Here is a 6959-nt window from a genome sequence, read left to right on the forward strand (position 1 = left end):
TCAACTATGAGTTCAAGGAGGAAAGTAACAGTTCCTGCTTGAACCTAGCAGGGCCGGTACACTAATCAGCACTATCAGTTAGACTTTTCGTTCCGCGGAAGGAGTATTGAGAAGCCAAGAGTGTTCCGCAGAAACAATATTAAGAGCTGTGCAAGGATCTCAAAGGAACTTTTAATCGAATTCCACAATCAAAAGGTCGTATGTAATTTGCCTTGAGTCACAGCAAAGGTATGTGTTTATTACCTCAACCTGTACAATTACTATTAGGTCATACTTACCTTGGATACTTTGGAGAGATTCGTAAATTCCTCTACTGGGACCTGGGTCATCGAATAGTTCGACCGCCCTTGCAGCATCGCTGCTGCCTTATTCATACTCCACTCTCCAGTCCAGCAAAGAATTTCCATTAGTCATCTGCAGTCTCCATTAGTCATCTGCAGTCTACAGGAGTAGAACTATATCAGTATAATTATATTACAGTGTTAGTAATAGTATATGAATATCTGTATAATTGTGGGTGCGTGGCGTCGTCTGCTGACAGTGCTCAATCGGCAAGCCTAGTCCTACAGACCGGTAATTAAATTGTCCAGGTAACAAACACAAATTCCAACTGCTCTGATCTACTTGATATAAAAAACGTACTACAATTCCAACTGCTGATGATTCTTTCAAAGAAATTTCTAATAAAACTGTAAAACAGTAAACTCAGTGCCAACATTAACAATTCAAAATGAAATTAAATAAATCGCGTTACGACATTTGATTGTTAATGTTAATCGTCCGATCCCGAGAAATCGATTGGGTATTTTAAGTCAAAATAAAATAAAATTAAGAAGCTGTTAATAAAAAAACGGTTTTACCATTTACTTTTACATAAACCCTTACCGCCCATCCCTAAAATTGAACAAATTAAATGATTTTAGACGATACGCCGGTAAAATCTCGAAAAAAGTGTGTTTCTAGAGCAAAGCACGCAGTTTTGCTAGTACCGTAGTTAAGTTTTTTCCAAATTGTTGGAGTAGTCAAATTCCGAATCCCGGCAAAAACGTTTTTGGTGTAAAGTGGCGTAACGTTTTGGTTTTGGTTTTGGTTTATAGAGCTATAACACGCCACTTATGTCCAATGAAGGACTTCTAGGCAATGTGCTTGGTTGTGGGACACACTCAACTAGGGAAGTTGAGAGGCCTCAAATAAAGTCTCATTAAAGAGATATCAACAGAGTGTGAGCCACTGCCAGACTAACCTGTGATTAGAGTTTGCCAGGCTCTATGAGTGTGGCAGAGAGTGTCTTCTTTGTCCTATCCTTTGTCCGTGATGCTGGTAACAAACTCTTGTTGTGATTTGGTCACGAGTTAAAGTTGCCACATGTGGCAAAATAATGGAACAAAGTTGTGGATAAATAATTATCTTTGCACTGATGTACCGAGTAAATTGCACTGTTAATGATTTAATCGTGATGAGAGTCATGAGGGTCTAAAATGGAAAACAGAGGGGTTAAATAATTAACCTTCACAGTTACTGGTGAATGGGCCATAAATTTAGAGAGAGAAGAGCTACTAATGACATAATCATCCTAGAACTAGGTGCAGAGTCAAGGTGCACAGTACTTAGCAAAGTACCATGAGGTAAATAAACTACTAGGAGATAAAAGGTGATCGTGAGTTAATAACTAGAAACCATGCCTCAAGATAGACAATATAGTGAGTATATGAGTGGAAAGAGAAACAAAATAACTCCGGAAATTAAAGATTAGGAAAATTAAGAAGATGATTATGTACGGAGCTGAATTAAAGAGGTAAGAGGAGAGAATAAATTGCAAAGACATTAAATAGGCAAAATAAACTATTAGAGGAAACCGTGTCTTCACAAAGAGGGTCTAAATGTCGAGATCTAAGTGTGGGGCTAATTAAAGGGTGCTGCAAGATAATATCAGAGATTATATAACTTAAGGAAGAGATGTGATCACGTGTGATAAGTAGTTGATGAGTGATCAAGAGCTGTCCAGCCTATATGTCCTAAAATACAGGCACACAGCCTGCGAACAAACGAATTGCAAACGAATTGAGAAGCTACCCCACCTGGCCATACAAGTGAACGAGGAGAGGTCAAGTTCAGTCCAGCAACAACTTATGTTGGTTTTGGAAGTTAAGTCCAATAGTAGGCAGGACAAGGCACCAACACCTTAATCCTCTGAGGAGACGACCGAGTGAAGGCCAAGTTGACTGGGTTTTTATACTCTGGGTTTTTATACTCTAGGTTTTTATTATACTCTGCTGTTATTATGCTGTACATTGCATGGGCATGTTGAATATAAACTGAGCAAAACGGTAACATGTTACCATTGCAAGGCGACGGTATAAGAACTACGTGCGCGGGAATGTCGAATGAGTATATATCAGGTGACAGTGACACTATCAATTGGGCGCGAGCGTGAGTAGGAATCTCTCTCGAAAGAGTGCACAAAACATGTGTCACTAGAGTTGGGCGGAAGCGCGAGTAACAGGACTATGACAAAAGGTGCACAAAACAAGTGACACTGAGGAGAGCGCACGCGTGATCTGAGTAACAGAACTCTGTCGAAGGAGTGCACAAAAAGTGACAATAAGGATGTGCTCGAGCGTGAGTTACAGGACTCTGAACGACTACAGTGTACAGAGTGACAAAAATAGTGTCCAAAAACTAAAAGCTAAATTAGAAGTAGTCCCAGAGTTAGGAGAAGAAATGCAGGTTACAGCTTTAGAGAAACTACTGAGGAAAATGGAAGAGTGCGGATAAAAGTAGAGGTGAAGACAAAAGTAAGTCATAATAAAACTTCAGCACAAGTGAAATAGAAGAAGGTTCAAAAGAGTGGAACACCAAACCGTAGGCAGACTTCGTTCTCTACGAAACCTGATTTCGCTCTGTCTGTAAAAGTGAAGTTGTAGTAGGGCCATTCTGTAGTCAGCTATGCGTCCTTGCTTCTATGCTGGTTTCCATGCAAGGTATCAGGGACGGGGTATCAGGGGAGTGCAGTAATGGAAAAGAGAGCGAATAGGAAGAAAAAGTGCGCCATTTTATTTGCTCACTCCATAATGTTGCATTAATAGTACAAAACCATCAATTAAGCCACTTACCGCCGGCCGATTTATAAAAAAATTTGCATATGGGCTTCGTCAGAGTTTTGTCGACACTATACCGAAAAAACCAGTCCTGCAACTCTTACCGTTTTTCCAATATAACCGACCGAAAATTACACACGCACACACACACACACACACACACACACACACACACACACACACACACACACACACACACACACACACACACACACACACACACACACACACACACAGACACACACACACACACACACACACACACATCTTGGCTTTATTAATATTGATGTGGATTGTGGAATCCATTTATCAAAGTAAGTATTTTTCATTAGTCGCCTATCGATATTCTAGTCCGTACTTAATTAGATTTTAGCCAATTTTCATCTCACATACGAATCACAAAATATGACAGAAGGTATTCAGTTTTGCTGACGCGTATTACGTTTTGTCTTTTATTGAAATAATGTGGTGCCTACCACGTTTTAATTGTATATGAGATCAATATATTTTTATGATGCACGGTTTAAGACTTTAAAGAAGTTGAATAATATTAATCATATGCAATAAACACCGCCGAGGTTTATAATTTATAAACTCGGCCCAATTTGACAGTAATACTACTGTCGTCTCCTGCAGCCTTGTCAATGCCATCTTTGAGGTGAACATTTGCAACGAGGCCAAGTAGACGTTTCATGTATCGAGGCACTGTCGCGGCACTGTCACGGCACTCTCGATGCACTCTCGAGGCACTCTTGTGGCACTCTTGTGCCACTCTCAAGGCACTCTCAAGGCACTCTCGTGGCACTCTTGTGGCACTCTCAAGTCACTGTCAAACTTTAAAATGAATATTCACTATACCTTTTGCTTAGCAATTACTAGATAGTCGCTAATTTTGAAATATCTCCGGCTGTAAAGGTCACAGAAGGATCCAGTTATAGCTAAGATTTTTATTGTTGTTTTATGTGTATTCATTTATTGCTTGTTTAATTTGTTTTTTTTTTGTGTTCAATTTATGATTATTTGTATCTGAGATTCTGTGATTAATTTATTTTGTTGATTGTAATATTGTGATATTGCATAATTTATTGTAAATATAATATATGTTTCAGAATTATGTAATGTAAAGTGATGGAAATATTTTAAACGGGCATATCCTGTCCAAACCCAGGATGCACTACATGAAGAATTCTTGTAAATTTGTTTGAAAATCATTAATACATTGCGGATTGCCTTGTTTGTATAAGCTATTTTAGTAAATATGTAGGAGCTTTGCTTGTACATTGTCTTCCCTCATTTTACATCTTGATACTTATTCACTTAACATTAAAAACCACTACTTTATAAAGGTGATCATGGATGACTTTCTCGGACACAGCCAGTTTCTAATCTACAGCAAATCCTTTAACCGAGCACGACTAGCTTCCACGAGTCCCGGGGTGGTGGGCACATATGAGCACGAATTTAGTCCATGCCAACTGTGGACCTTGGAGGCAGACCCTCAAAAACCGGGGTTTTATTACGTTGTAAACGAGAGATATCCCAAATACAGATTAGGCGTGACTAATCACACATTTGTAGTGTGGGACGGTTCTCACTTCACGGATCAGCTCTTTAAGTTTGTGAGTAACCATGACGGGTACTATTCCATCCAAAATGCTCTCTATCCAGAGGAGTGGATTACCAAACACGGACGTGAGGATAATGATGTCTCTGTCAGAAGCTTCACAGGAGGAGACGATCAGTTGTGGCGACTTGTCCCACGCTTCCAAGCTTCCAAGTTAAACCAGGTAGTGTTTAACTACGACAACAGACAAGGTAGCAACCCCATTGGACGTGAGTTATCCGTTACCACAGGGGTCCGCCGAACCTCCACCTCCGCAATTAGTAACACGAGTACTTACAAGAAATCTATATCTGCTACTCTAGGGTTAGCTATTGAGGGGTTGGGGCTGGATGCTAGTCACGCAACGGAGTTCGAGGAAAAACTAGAGATATCATTGTCTGAAGAGGTTGAACAGAGCTGGTCTAAGACGGAGAAAATATCATTTACTGTTCCCCCGAGAAAGAACTTTAAGGTTGTTCAGAAAGGTGTGAAGTTTGAGGGACCGATTGCGGCGGATACCTGTGTTCTGCTGACTGATATCAAGGTGTTTGAGAGCGATTCCTTACAGTTTGATGAGTCAGAATAAGTATCTGACTAGATATTGCGCTCTGAATTTGACACTGACACTCGGACATTGCGGCGAACATATTAGGAATACTAACAGGAACCCGTTTAAAAGTGTAATTGAGCTGGAGTGGTTGCTAATTAGTAATTAAGAACCATAATTCACAACATTCTGTCGTCTCAAAACTTATATAGAACTTATACTTATATTTCGTATAACTTTAATTTTTTAGGTAGTACTAGTATGAATAGTTTTTTAGTGAAGTTTATTTATTTAGAAAGAAAGTTTCAGAAATGCTTTAAAAAAGATGAAAAAAAGAAGACTTTTAAAGTTTGGGTTACAATATGATATTGTTATATATATATATTATATAATATTGTCAGTTGTGATAAGTAGAAATTTGATAATTGAGCAATTTTATCGGCTCCTCAAATATTGGTATTCTTTATTGTATTTGTATCACCCACAACAGCAACCCATATGACAATTGACAATGGGTCGTTTACATATTATTTTTACCAATGACATGCCCAGGAAACCTAACTGCATGGCTGGGGCCTATCTCCGAAAGTAAAAGAGATATACTTAAGGTTTCTTGAAATATGTTCGCCTTGTAAAAATAACTTTTCCTCTCCATAGGAGGAGAGCTTGAGACATTGAGACAATGTAGATTTTGAGTTATTGCGAAAAGTCTTATTTTGGACCATAGAAAAGTTTCCAAATTCATGACTCATGTCTTTTGATTTAATTGGCTGAATTTTGTCACGTGAAGCTGGAATGCGTCACGCGTGCAATAAACTTAAGCGCGCGCGATAACAGATAAGCATCATTGATCATCATGTCATCTCGCTGCATGCAAAAACACGATCACCTCGCCTTTAGTAACACGCCCAGTCAGTAAGATTTGCTGGGCATGTGTGATGATGTGATGTCATAAATTTTACTTTACCAAATCCTTCAGAAAGTGAATGTGTGTCAGCGCAAACATTTGAGGCGCGGATCATGAACTCCACTTATCCCCGAATCATCAGTAACCGCGGAGACCTTTATGCTCGTTGTGGGGTACGGTGACTCCTGACTCCATTAACAGAGAGGGTTGCTAAGTTTCGCTGGAAAATGCTCGGTCATATCCTCTGAAGTGATTGTAACTCACACCCCAACTAGCATTGAGTTTTACTGTTGAGAGTATGGATAATATGAAAGGGAGAATTGCGGTAGACATCAAATCAGTATTTTCAAAACCATTTTGAGTGATTTAAATAAAAGAAATATGAATTTATGTAATTTGACAGATTTGACAAAACTTCGACATATAGCCTCGAACAGAAACCATTGGAGAAATTTGTTTAGTTTTTGATACTTTAATTTTTTTGGGTTAAATATATTTAAGTTTGTTTTTAGAGTTCTACACGTAGACTTATCAGATCCCTAAAATGTTTTTATATTACTACTTCGGATTTGTGTAAAGTTTGATTCACGATGTCAATGACAATTCTTCGCAGCTCGGCCTCGGGGCAAGGCACAGTGGTGCATCTCGCCAATCTACCGAAGCATTATTTGATGCTCGCGCGACCCAGTAGTGCATCGCGCTACAATGTAAAGTTTGATAATAATAATATAATTTACTTTACTTTATTATTTATGGCCGTTGCAAGAAACATCATGCATTATTTGATGCGCAGAAAAGACACTT

The sequence above is a fragment of the Bolinopsis microptera genome, chromosome 4, assembly GCF_026151205.1.
Source record: "Bolinopsis microptera isolate Bmic1 chromosome 4, MBARI_Bmic_1.0, whole genome shotgun sequence".
NCBI classification, from domain to species: domain Eukaryota; kingdom Metazoa; phylum Ctenophora; class Tentaculata; order Lobata; family Bolinopsidae; genus Bolinopsis; species Bolinopsis microptera.